The sequence below is a fragment of the Rhinolophus hipposideros genome (genome assembly GCF_964194185.1).
Source record: "Rhinolophus hipposideros genome assembly, chromosome: X".
NCBI classification, from domain to species: Eukaryota; Metazoa; Chordata; class Mammalia; order Chiroptera; family Rhinolophidae; genus Rhinolophus; species Rhinolophus hipposideros.
In genome coordinates this window covers 85,133,034-85,146,537 of record NC_138046.1, presented here as the reverse complement: position 1 = coordinate 85,146,537, position 13,504 = coordinate 85,133,034, and the positions used below count along the sequence as shown (strand labels likewise).

General features: G+C 47.6%; 1 protein-coding gene across 12 annotated transcripts in view; it reads right to left on the bottom strand.

Moving 5' to 3' along the window:
* The window catches only part of LOC308494350 (uncharacterized protein), a 37,575-nt gene extending 28,525 nt beyond the window's left edge, over positions 1–9,050 (bottom strand). For 7 of the 12 annotated variants that reach the window (XR_013992913.1, XM_081042086.1, XM_081042081.1 and 4 more), the window contains exons 1-2: positions 8,715–9,050; positions 7,953–8,013 (exon numbers count right to left, since the gene is read on the bottom strand). The gene's annotated coding sequence lies outside the window, so the exon portion shown is untranslated. Of the gene's footprint in view, positions 1–7,952; positions 8,014–8,448; positions 8,516–8,641 lie in introns of those variants that run through there. The other 5 variants (XM_081042084.1, XM_081042080.1, XR_013992914.1 and 2 more) reach the window with 4 other exon arrangements.
* Positions 9,051–13,504: the final 4,454 nt, after the last annotated feature.

Genomic DNA, 13,504 nt, shown 5'->3' with positions numbered 1-13,504 from the left:
GGGGCAAGACAGTGACCAGCGCATTCAGAGAAATGGAAACACAAGTCCCTGAGGAACCCAAGCAGCCCAGTAGAAGAAGAGCTAATTTTGAAGGCAAATGGGTTTTTGTTCCCAGGCACAACCTTTTCAAAACCCATGCAGTCAAAGGGAGCCCAACAAACAGTAAGTTCCAGTGCAGCGCGCAGGCGCAGAAGGAAAAAACCGTTTTACAGTGAAGACACTGCCGAGTTTTTTTCAAACGAGAAGGGCGGGGGAGAGGGGAGACGGCGGCTGCGCGTCACCACACTGCCCCCTGCTGCCCACAGAAACCGAATGGTTCACAGGCAAGTCAAAAGCCGCTCTCTCTTAGGGCGTTTGCAAGACCTCGGCGGAGCAAGAGAAGCGCGCGGATCCTGAAGAGCAGCGGACACTGCGACCACCCGAGTAGCGCCGCCGGGCAGCCCTGGGCACGGCGCCTTCTCCCGCTGCCCTGGATCCCGGCAACAAGGGCCGGAAGCCACGCTCCCGGGCGGATGCGCATGCGTGGCGGCGCTGCGCCCGGATTGGCCAGTTCTGATCCTGCGCGCCGGGGCGCCGTGAGGTCCTTACAGGTCGCCCTGCAGCCTTGTGCCTCAGGGTGCCTTCTGCACCGCGTTTGCAATGTCCGCTAGCGTCCCCGCACTGTGACGTCCACGTCCTGTCGCCCGACTGACACAGCGGAGCCTCCGCCCTCGTGCGGAACCTGTAGCACTGCCCTAGTCATCCTCCTCCCGCCCGGCCCACTCAGCTTCTGCCTTCAACTGGCAGGTCCTGAGACACCCTCCTCCTCCTCCCCGTGTCCCTCCCCATTCCTCTCCGCCTCCGCTCTCCCTCCTCCCGGCCCCTCCCCCTCCCTGCTTCCTCCTCCTCCTCCTCTTCCTCCTCTTCCACCCCCTGGCTTTCAGGAAACCTCCAGTGGACCTCAGGCCCAGGAGCCTCGTCCTTGCATAATCGGAGCCTCTCTGTCCTCAGAGCTGTTATACCTATATATAGCTTCCTGATGCTGCACCCCCTGCCCAAGGCATTTCCCTGGGCATCAGAGAATCCACCCCACGCCCTGCCCATCCCACGCCCCCAGACACAGACACACACACAAATGAACACATGATGTCCCTTTGTAGCCCTCCCTGTCTCATGTCCTCAACCTCTTTTCCTAGGAGTCCTGCTCCGTCACTCTAATGGCTCTGCTTACACAGCCTTCCACTTCTGGGGGTGTCCAGTGTGTACCCGCAGCTTTCGTCATCTTCCATCAGGCCCCTTCTTAGCCAGCTTACTAAGTGCTACAATCTCCCCATCAGGCACCCTTCTCTAGCTGTTTTCTCCCCTGTCCATACTCTCCTGCTCTGTCCCAATAAGGGACACATCCGTTTCTGTGAGACCCTGAGCACTGATAACAAAACTAGAAACTTTACTGAACTGTTTATTTTAAATCCATGATCGGGAGAGCACTGCTTCTCACTTTCCATCTCAGGCTACCTACTCAGCAGCCTGGTTCACTAGGGACCGGCTTCCACTCCAATGACCTCTAGTAATAATTCATGGAGAAGGCACATACACAATGGAACATAACTCGGCTATAAGCAAAGATGAGCTACTTCCACTGGGAACAGATAACAGATAACACGACCGAGCTTGAGAGAAATAAGTCAGACAGAGAAACTCGAGAAGTATGCGACTTCACTCTTATGTGGGATATAAAAGTGAAAGTAAAAAACAATCGAGACAAAGAAAGAAAAAGCCATATATCCACACAACAGTTTCATGGTTACCAGAAGGTAAGGAAGCAGGCTGGTAGAAGAGGGTAAAGGGGGTCATATATATGATGATGGAAGGAGAACTGATTCTCGGTGGTAAACTCACAATACAACATGTACATATTATTATACAATTGTGAACTTGAAAGCTGATTTTAACACCCAATGTCATAACAAGACATTTAACAAAACTTATTTAATAATTAACAATCAGTGTCTGACTACCATGCTCTTTTTGTAATCATTCCTATTCTTTCAAACCATAGAGTTTTATTAAAATTCTAAGCATTTACACAACGGTGACACACCCTTTTGAATTTTCACCTTCATCCTCACTGGCTTTTGATGTAGTGAAAGGGTTGCTCAATACTATGGTGTTCAAATTTCCTGGTAAGCGTATGTAATATTTACTTTACTTGAAACCAAAAATATTTAAAAATTGCACCACAAAAAATGGTAGAAACTCAGTGAAATTAAAATTCATTATTTAAGATAATGTACAACATTTATGTACCTCTAGGAGATCGAGAATGGAGGGGGGGCGGGGAGCGAGCGAAGAAAAGTTATCAACAGCAGAAACGAAAGCGGTGATTTTCCTACAGACCCAGCAAAATTGAAAGAGGCAATATGATAATACAACATTCAACTCCACATTTATACATGGAACATCTTAGAAGAAATGGATCGATTTCCCATAAACCATGAACTACAAAAACTCACCCAGGTGTGAATAGTCCAATATATTTTAAAGAAATGATTTCGGTAGTTAAAAACCTTGGGGGGGAAAAGCCAGAGAGTAAATACCAGAAGAAAACAATTCATGCCATTTAAATCTGGCACCATTCTGAGAAGTGTGATGAAATCTCAGGCCATCGACTCTGACCCCACCCACGTGAATCATCCCTTTGCCCAGTTCTAAAAGGATGCTTGGACTGGAAGCACCTACAATCAATTAGTGGTCGTCTGGGTTATCAGAATGACTGTTGACGTATTACAGTGCTTGTGTGCAAGTGACCCTTATTTTAATTAACAACGACCCCAAATCGGAAGAGCAGGGTTGCTGACAAACCAGATATGCCAAACGGAAGCTGTAAAGTGCATGTATGTACAGGAGAAACATAGTATATAGGCTTCGGTGCTACCTGTGGTTTCAGGCATCCACTAGGGGTCTCGGAATATACTCCCCATGGATAAGGGGAACTAGTGTAACTCACAGAATATAGTGAAAACAATCACTTAAGAAATCAAAATGTTCCATTAGAAAACATCTATACCATACAAACAAAGCTGTAAAGGAGGTACCAAAGAACAAACAGAGAAGAGACACAGAAAAAAAGAATAGGATAATGGGAGATTGGAGTCTACCTACATCAATAAGATCATTAAATATAAGCAGATTAAACCATCCAGTCAAAACGCAGACATTGACAGACTGGATTTGAAAAAGCAAGATGAAAGTACATGACGGCTATGGGAGATACAGTTTAGATTCCAAGATACAAACAGATCACCAGTGAAATAGGGGAGAAGGTATATCAAACAACCAGCAACCCCTCGAAAACTTCAGGGGGCATCCTCATATCAGGCATTTAAATTTTAATGTTAAAGATATATTTATAACATGACCCAGCAAATCTCCTAGAGGATCCTTTCCAAGAGAAAGGAAAAACATATGTCCATACAGAGACCTGTACTCAAACATTCATAGAAACTTTGTTCATAAGAGTCAAAAGTAGAAAGAATCCAAATTGACAAATACTGGTAAATGGATCAAAGAAAAATACACGAAGGAATACAACAAACTAATGATAAAGGGCACCATACATCAGACACACATAACCGTGATCGACATTCGTGCCCCCAATCAGGGAGCATCGAAATATACCAAGCGACTACTAACAGTACTGAAGGGAGAAACTGACCAAAACACAATTATACTAGAGGACGTAAACACATCACTGACAGCTATGGATAGATCATCCAAACAGAAACCAAACAAAGAACTAGCAGCCCTAAATGACACATTAGATGAAATGGACATAATTGACATTTACAGATCAATTCATCGTAGAACACCAGACTGCACATTTTTTTCTAATGTACACGGACCATTCTCAAGGATAGACCACATATAGGGTCAGAAAACTAGCCTCAGCAAATTTAAGAAGATTGAAATCATACCAAACATATTCTCTGATGACAAGGCTCTGAAATTGGATATCAACTGCAAAAAGAAAGCAAGAAAAACCACAAATGTGTGGACATTAAACAACATAGTTCTAAAGAACAATCGGGTCAAAGAAGAAATAAGAGGAGAGCTCAAAAGATACAAACAAACAAATGAGAATGAAAACACATCCTAAGAAAATTTTTATGACGCAGGAAAACCAGTTCTAAGAGGGAAATGCACTTTTAAGAGGTGAGCAATCCCTCACCTGGGTATCTACACCCAAAATCTGAAAACTTTTATCTGTAAAGACAAGTTTCCTTCAATGTTCATTGCAGCTTTATTTACAGTGGCCAAGACATGGAAACTATCAAAGTGTCCTTTGATAGGTGAATGGATAAAGAAGTTGTGGTATATACATATATGCAATGGAATACTCTTCGGCAGTAAGTAAAGATGAAATAGGACCATTAGCAACAACATGCGTGGATCTTGAGATTATAATCCTAAGGGAAATAAGATAGAAAAAGTAGAGAACCATTTGATTTCACTGATATGTGGTACACAAAACTGAAAACAACAAAAGAACAATACATACACATGAAGGAACAAAAACACATAAACAGACAATGGTTTACGGGGTACCGGGGGTAAGGGGGGAGGGTGCTCTCAGAGAGGGTAAACGGGGTCTAATATATGGTGATGGAAAGAGAAGTGACTCTGGGTGGTGAACACACAAGGGGAGATACAGATAATGTATTACAGAATTGTACACCTGAAATCTATGTAACAATTGTCACCCCAAGAAACTTTAATTGAAGAAAAAACTTACAGATGATACATATTAATAATATCCGAAAGCCGATAAACGTTGTCCACACTCTTTCAAATGGGAGCCCGTTCAAGGTATTTCCGGAATCCTTCTGATATGTCCCCATCATTCCTTGAATTTAGGCTCATTATTCACACCACAAATTGAGCCGGATTCCTGTATCCTTTCCCTCCCCCAGTCCAGGCACCAGTCTTTGGTGGAGAATGGTATTTAGAAACCAGGATCTGGGGCCTACATGTGATTACTGCCATTGGATTGTGGGGGTACCCAAAACTGTTGGAATACACGTATGTACGCACTCAAGCACACACACGTGTATACATAGGTACATCTGTATCTATCACCTAATAGAACGTGTACGTATATTGAAAACCACGAGTTCCATAGAGGCCTCCAGTTCCAGCATAACATCTCAGAGTTTGTTCTAGGTTTCTTTATTTCCACATGAGACGCTCCCCTTTCTAAAGTGAGAGTCCTGGCTCCCATATCCTGATTTATTTACTGATGTGATGACACCCAATGTGTACGAGGTAGGACAATTAAAAATTCCTCAACTTTTGCAACGATGTGGCGAAAATTTTTTTGATATCAGTGGAATTATTCACTATGAATCTATACCAACTGCACAAACAGTTTACCAAGTCTGCTATTTGGAAGTGCTGAAAAGGCTGCAAGAACTTTTCACCAACAATTCATGGCTCTTGCATCAGGACAATGCACCAGCCCACAGGGCACTGTCTGCGAGGGAGTTTACAGCCAGTAAATAAGTAACTGTATTGGAATGCACTCCCTCCTCACCTGGTCTGGCCCCCAGTGACTTCTTTCATTACCTGAAGATAAACGAAATACTACAAAGACGACATTTTGATGACACTCAGGACATCAAAGGTAATATGATGACAGCTCCATTGGCCACTCCAGAAAAAAAGTTCCAAATTGCGTTGAAGGCTGGACTAGGCACTGGCATCTGAGCATTGCTTCCTTACGGAAGTATTTCGAAGGTGACCATAGTGATAATCAGCGATGAGGTACGTAGCACTTTTTCTAGGATGAGCTCCGGAACTTAACTGGCACACGTAGTACATGGCATCCTTCCCACACAGAGGCCAGCCTCACATGCTGTGCTCAAGTATCCCCTGCCCGTGACCTCCCTCCACAACCTACTCAGCATTGAATCCCGGAGCCATGTAGCCTCTCCCACCCAACCCCCAGGGACAGCCTCCTACTGGCCTGGGGCTCTGTCCCCCACTGCACCCTGTCCTTGGGTGTGGATGCCCTCCTCAGTCTGCCTGCGCTCTGACTCCCCTAGCTGGGAAGCACCTAGAAGCATTCGCTTGCCTTCCTCTGCAGCACCTCACGTGACAGCTTGAGGACTGAACTCCTCTGGCACAAAAGAGAAGGGAAGTGAAAGAATGGTCAAGGCAGAGGAAAAGGTGAACATACCCAACACAATCACTTAATTAAGGTGAATGCAGCCCAATCCAGGCAATACTATGAAACCTGAGGGATTAAGCTCACTCTTCTGCAGCCTCCCCTTCCGGTCTGTCTCCTCTGACTGAGTTCCTGTTTCATTACGAAGGTATTGCCTTCCATCAACAATAGAAATATTAGAGGCAGCCAGATGGCTCCACTCGTTAGAGTCCAAACTAGGATCAACAGGGTTGGCGGTGCCAGTCCCACAGGGGCCAGTGAGCAACGCTGTGCACACCAAGATTGAAGACAATGAGCTGCCTTTGAGATTACAGAGGGGCACTGGATGGCTCAGTTGCTTACAGCCTGAACTCTCAGCAACAAGGTTGCCACTACAATACCAGCATGGGATGGTGGGCTGCGACCCCTGCAACTAAAGATTGAAAACGGCAATTGGACTTGGAGCTGAGCTGCGCCCTCCAGAAATAGAGTCAAGGAGAACGACCTGGAGCTGAGGCGCCCCGGAATACATACTGTTCCCCAATATTCCTCAATTCAGAAAAAAAAGGAAGATTGTTACAGGGACTTCATTAAAAAAACAGTAGAAATACTACCATGGGCGTGATGACTGGATTGTCATTTATATCAGCTGGATGGCCCACATTCACTGTGGATGGTGTCCGCCCTGCAGCTCTGACACTCAGAGCCTCTGTTTTCCATGAGAGAGTCAAATACTTCACCCCTCTTTTAGCACTTTCAGATGTGAGGGGGAGAACAGCCTCAGGCCACTATTGCAGCCTCAGGACTTTCGTCTGGAAAAGAGGTTGACCTCACCTCCCTCACAAGTGGGAAGGGAAATACAGATCGCAACACCGGACACCTTTCATGAGCGCTGTGTGCCAAACCCAGTGATGAGGGCTTTACGAGCACCCCAGGATTCCCTGACACCCAGGAACACACCGAGTGGATTTCCGCCTCAGCACTGTTGCACTTGCTGTTCCTTCTGCCTGGCATGCTCTTCCCTCAGGTAACGTATGGCCTGCTCCCTCCCTTCCTCCAGGCCTCTGCTCACTCATCATCTTTTCAGGGAGACCTTCTCTGATCACGCTCAATACACTGAGAACATTCTCCCCTCATACCCTTGCCCGGAACCCGTTATTTTCAGTCTCCACAGCACTTGCCACTCCCAGATATGTTATACTTGTACTGAGCAACTCTATGAAGTCAGACATTCCATCAATGTAGTTCTCTGTTGTACCCCATCTCCTAGAACGCTGCTCAGGTACATACTGTAGCAGGGACTCAGACATTTCTTGTGGAAAACTGAGTGGGACCCAGACTCTTTACACACATTGCTAAGATGTACACTGTCTTCCAACATGGGAATTGGCCCCATTTATTGGTTATGATGCATATCAAGTCTAAAGGACACAAGTGACTTGCCGAAGGACACACAACCAAGACGTGGGGCTCCAGGCTTTGGAATCCCATCTGACAGCTTCCAAATCCCTCAGGTGCTACACGGAGACCTCCCACCCGAGAAGGTAAGAGATCTCACCAGACACACAAACCCCAAACACCTCACATACCCAGAGACACCAAACACAGCTCACTCAACAAAACCTAAAACAGATTCCAAACGTCTCTGCACAGGGAGGTCACCGCTTGTGTCACAGACTCCCAGAAACAGCGGAGACCACACACACTGTGACAGCCCCCACCCTGCACACCAAGGTCCTCATCCCAGGAAACAAATTAAAACTGCTGATACCTCTCACCCTGCAGGTAGGCTCCCAAAGCTCCCAGGCACGGGCCGACTGATTACAAGGGCTCTGAAAGCAGAAAGACAGAAGCTCAATTAACTCCGAAACACCCCATAACCTTAGGATAACGTCCCCATACAGATCAGAGAACCTACACCCTGGACACAGACCCCAAAACAGCCCCCCTACTTCCTACGTTAAGAGAAAGCCTCCGCCCACCCCACTCAGTTCAGAGAGATCACAGCTCAGGACCCAGCATCACAAAGTGCTGGGAGCCCTCATTCCCGGGGTGCGGTCACACACACAGATCTCCACCCGGGACACAGACGCCGGGAACCACAGAAAATGCTGAGCCAGGTACACGTGTGTAGGCACACGAGGCCCACGGGGCACACGAGGCCGCAGAGACCTTTAGTCCGTGGCACAGAATCCACTCAGATAAAACCTCCCATTCGCGCACAATCCCTCAAAGGCTCACAGGGAGCCAGTGTACCCACAGAGCACCTGTGAGGTGGCAGCTCGCCATACACATCCCCAAATGCCTGACACTTCACTTCCCAGGCAGGGACACCAAGGAGCGCAGACACCGCTCCCTGGACCTTAACTGCCTGCGTGTGAGAGTCTCTCCGATGCCGTGCCAATCGCGCCACACTAGGCTGGTGACTGACGTAGGGCTAAAGGACAGTAAGGAGCTCACGTGAAGACAGCGCTGTCACCCGCGATCGCAGCGTGGGGCACTGACTCCACGCCAGCGACTGCGCGGAACTCACCACTGCCAGGGGCGGCATCGCCAGCCCCGTCCGGACGCTCAGGCGCTGAGGAGTCCAACTCGGAGAAACTTCTACGCTCTGAAAATACACGCGCGCGCGCGAACACGCGGGCACACACACGCCTCACCCTCAGCTCCAGCTTGCAGTCAGGCGACATCCCACACAGATGGCCACGGGCACGGGGCCGCCAGACACGGAACCCAAGATGACAGGCCCAGCGGGAGCCAACCCGCGCCCAGGGACGGCTTCTGGGAGGGTTTATTCCGTCAATCTCCCCGCGACCAATCAGCGCACAGCATGGACCTGGGAGCAGTTCCTTTATCCTCCCCACCCCCCACCCGCAATCTCTCCACCCAGGGTCTTCCAGCTGGATGCGACCACGTGGCAAGGGACGGGTGCATCTCGGGAATTGAGAATGAGGGCCGCAACCTCACACCCCGAGGCCACTCGGTGTCCAGCGGGTCGGGAGAATGGAGACCTCCGAGATCTACTGGGCCGGCCGCTGTATACACTCCCTCAGTGTGCTCACACACACAGTGGCGTTTTCCCAAACGCCCTCCCCAGTGGTACCTCCCGGAATACCGAGGCGCCCCTCCAGACCTGTGTGGTTTGTGCCCGGCAGCAACTGCTCCCTCGCGGGCGCCCCTTGGCGGTGGGAACCGGAACTGGCTCATCCATTGGGATGCACATGGACCATTCTAGGCTGGTCCCCAAAGGGTGGGAAGGCAAAGTCAGGATGAAAACCTCAGTTCGCTGCACTCTTGCATTCTTGGAAACGTCTTTGTGACCTGAAATGTACCTCCCTGCAGTGGCCACTCTGATACCGGGGAGCCTTACAAGCTTTTCTCTGTGCGGAGGATTGTGCTGGCTTCTGTCTCCTGGGTAACTGCAGAATACATCTAGTGGGGCAACCGCGCCACAGTCCCGCAAGGGCAGGAGGGCTAGACCTCCCGACTGGGGTTAGAAGGCCTGGTGTGGGACAGGCTGCAGTCCTTGACTGTCAGCAATAGGTGAGAGGGATGGCGGGTCATCTGGTTTTGTTAGGGAAGGGGCCATCTCCCAGGGGCCAATGGACAGGTTAGGTTACATACAGACCAGGTGCTTCGTCACAATCCTGTCACGCTTGGACATGTTACCTAGCAGACTCCTCGGCCTGTCTAACTATGCCTCTTGCCACCACTTTGCACTTGTTTGTTTATTCCCTGATTCACTGGGTAAAGAATGAAGAGCTTAAGGCTTAATCAAGAAAGGAAATTACTTACCTGAGTGAAAGGAGTTGCAGCCCTGGAAACACACAGCTACTTAGAAATGCAAATTGCTCTCCAGAGAGACAAAGAAACGTTGTGAGTATAAAGGCAAAAACCACAAAGTGTAATTCTCTCATGCAAATGAAGGACTGCTGGCTAATTTAGCAAGGGTTGGTTAGTTCCAAGGAGCAAAGGAGGAACTCAAAACTCCAAGATGGGGGTAAAGTTTATATGTATCCACACAGCAGTTGTTGTTCCCGGATATTGATGGCTGACCTGGGACTGAGTTCTCTCAGGTTCGCAACTTCAGAGCTGCTCTGAGACTGAGGCACCAGCTGTGCATAGGCCCTACTCTCCCCAAAAGCCTCCAACTCTATTTTATGTTTCTCTCTTTGTAATGTTTATTCCAACTCTTTTTTTTCCATGATCACGTTTTGTCTCTCCAAATTAAGTGTCAGGTACTGTAATTGGAGGTAGGAATGCAGTCTTAGGAAAAGAGAATAAACAACATCTTACCTTTAGGTACCTTACTGTGGGGACAGAGCCCCAGAAAGCAGTTTCCAGGCTCTCGGCCTCACATAGAAAGGTGCTGGCTCGGGTAGTAAATGGCCATCAACTGTGATCAGATGGCCATCAGCTGTGGCTAGTTGGCCATCAGCTATAACCCAGAAGCCATTGGCCACTAGCGTAACTGGTGTGGCTACGCTAGCACAAAAAATATGGGCTAGCGAAAAAATGGGGGCTAGCAAGAGTGGATTGCAGAGAGGCAGATGCCGCCGTCGAGAATGTAGTGATATGACTCCCCTACTTATGGCTCCATGGGTGTTCCTTTGTGGCCTCACCATTTCCAGCGTTCTTATGTGGGGAACGGGACCAGAGACCCCGCCAGACGCCCCGCACGACACTTACCTTGTAGTGGGATCATGTAGCAGAGAAATCTCTCTAATTTGTCAGCTGTTGGTAATGGCTGTGATTAAAATTGAATGTGAATAAAGAAGTTAAAGGCGTGAATATTGCCAGAGAGAGTGGTGCGGGGAAAATTTCCCATGTACGTGACATTTGAGCAGAAAGGCAAGGAGATGGATATCTGGGTGTAAAACATCCTAGATACCGGTCAGACCAGTGGAAAGGTGTGGGAGTGGAACTCAGGCTACAGTGTATGAGGAACCGGGTGGCTGGCACAGCATGACCTATGGAGACACAGGACATGAGTTCAGGGAGGTAACGGGCAACACATCACATAGTGTTATCTGGGCTGTTGAACAGGTGGCGTGGAAGTTGACTTCCTCTCAGCGATTCACGGGAGGGTTCTTAGCACAGAAGACTCATGATTGTGTCAGAGGTCAGAGGTCTAGTTCAGCAAATGGAAGGGGAGGAGCTCCCGGTTTGCCCCAACGAAAAACCCTTCCCCAGTCTCTTGACATCTGACCATGCCTTCCCTGGACAATCCTGTGCACTCAGGGGGACTCTTGTAATTGGTCCCCACTGAGATACACACAGAAGAATGATATTTTTAGGAAAGGAGGAGCAAGGGCCCTCTTGGTGTAGGTGAGGTCACGCCCAGGCCAGTGTATGAGAGGGACCAGAAAGAAGTTGCCACTGAACCTCATAGCACACCTCGTACCCAAGGCCACTCTACTAAGTGCAGAAAATATAGCAGCCCAAAGTATTTCAAAGAAGGAAACACACGGAGGCATTTAACATTGGGAGACAAAGAAACATGTTCCACATGTAAAAAAAGAACAACGTTCCAGAAAAAGTACTAAATGAGATTGGAGATAACCTATGTGTCAGATGCAGATTTCCAAACACTGGTTATAAGGATGCTCAATGATCTCAGGGAAAACTTCAACAGAGAGACAAGAAGCATAAAAATGGACATGAAAACCATGAAAAAGAACGAGTGAGAAATAAAGGACACAATGACGGAAGTGAAGAATACATTTCAGGCAATCATCAGTAGACTAGATGAAGCCGAGGATGCAGCCAGCGATGTAGAAGATAAGGTAGTAGAAAATACCCAACCAGAGCAGCAAATGAAAAACAATCCAAAAAACTGAGGGGAGTTTAAGGGGCCTTTGAGACAATATCAAGCGTACCAACATTTGCATTATAGGGCTACCAAAAGGTGAACATAGAGACAAGCAGTTGAAAACATATTTGAAGAAATAATGACAGAAAACTTCCCTAACCTGGTGATGGAGATAGACAGACAAGTCCAGAAAGCACAGAGAGTCCCAAACAAGATGAACCCGAAGAGGCCAGCAACAAGACACATCATAATCTCAGGGACAAACGTTAAAGACAAAGAGAGAATCCTAAAAGAAGCAAGAGAAGAGCAGTTAGTTACCTATAACGGAGCCCTGATAAGACTGGCAACTCATTTCTCAACAGAAACATTGCACGCAAGAAGGGATTGGCAGGAAATATTCCATGTGATGAAAAGCAAGGACCTAAAACCAAGATTACTCTACCCAGCAAAGTTATCATTTAGAATTGAAGGGTAGATAAGGAGCTTCCCAGACACGAAAAAGCTGAAGGAGTTCATCACCAACAAACCAGTATTACAGGGAATATTAGAGGGACTTCTTGAAGTCGGGACGGGGGTTAAGGATGAGTGAAAGGGGGAGGAATTAAGAAGTTCAAATTGATTGCTTCACAGTAGTCATGGGAATGTAGGGTATAGCATAAGGCATATAGTCAATAATATTGTAATAACTAGTTATGGTGCCAGATAGGTACTAGATCTATCGGGGTGTAGACCGGAAAGGGATCGGGGGTGAAAAAGATATTGAGAAATATGAATTGGTAGTTAACACATATAATCAACAATGTTGTAAATCATGGAAGGTGCCAGATGGGCACTGGACTTTTCAGGGTAATCACGTCATAGACCGTGTACATGCCTGAACAATGCGTAATACACCGGAAGCTGAGGTAAAAAATGTTGACTGTAAACTCTAACTAAATATATATGGGTATATATAGTCACAGGATATGGAGTACAACATAGGGAAATAGTCGGTGGCATTATAACAGCTACATAACATGTCAGAGGGGTAGTAGCTTGTGGCAGAGGAGTTATAACTTTGTGAGGGGTGTAAATTTCTAACTATTATGTTGCTTCGCATGCCTGAAAGTAATAAAAAAAACTTTAAGAACAACAAAAAAGGATCTATGATACTCTCAGGAGGAGGAGGAAAGGCCTTCACGGCGTACATGTGTTCACACCCAGGCCAGTGTGTGAGAGGGACACAGAAACTGGGACAGAGAAGTGAGAAAGAAAGTGAGAGCATTCCAGAGACAGAAACAGATTATTACTGTCAAGTCACCGTTCCCATTGAATTAGTCACCATCTCTGGGCCCACAGCGGTGCTATTGGATGATGTGCCCGTCTTTCCGGGGAAAGGACGCCCCTCCCCAGGGACAGTGTCTAGGGAATGACTCAGCTGCCCATGGCCTGTGCCTCAGTCACGCTGTCTTCACAATCATGAGCACCTCTGCCCCTGAGGAGAAGGACATGGTGTAGTTATGGGGAGCATC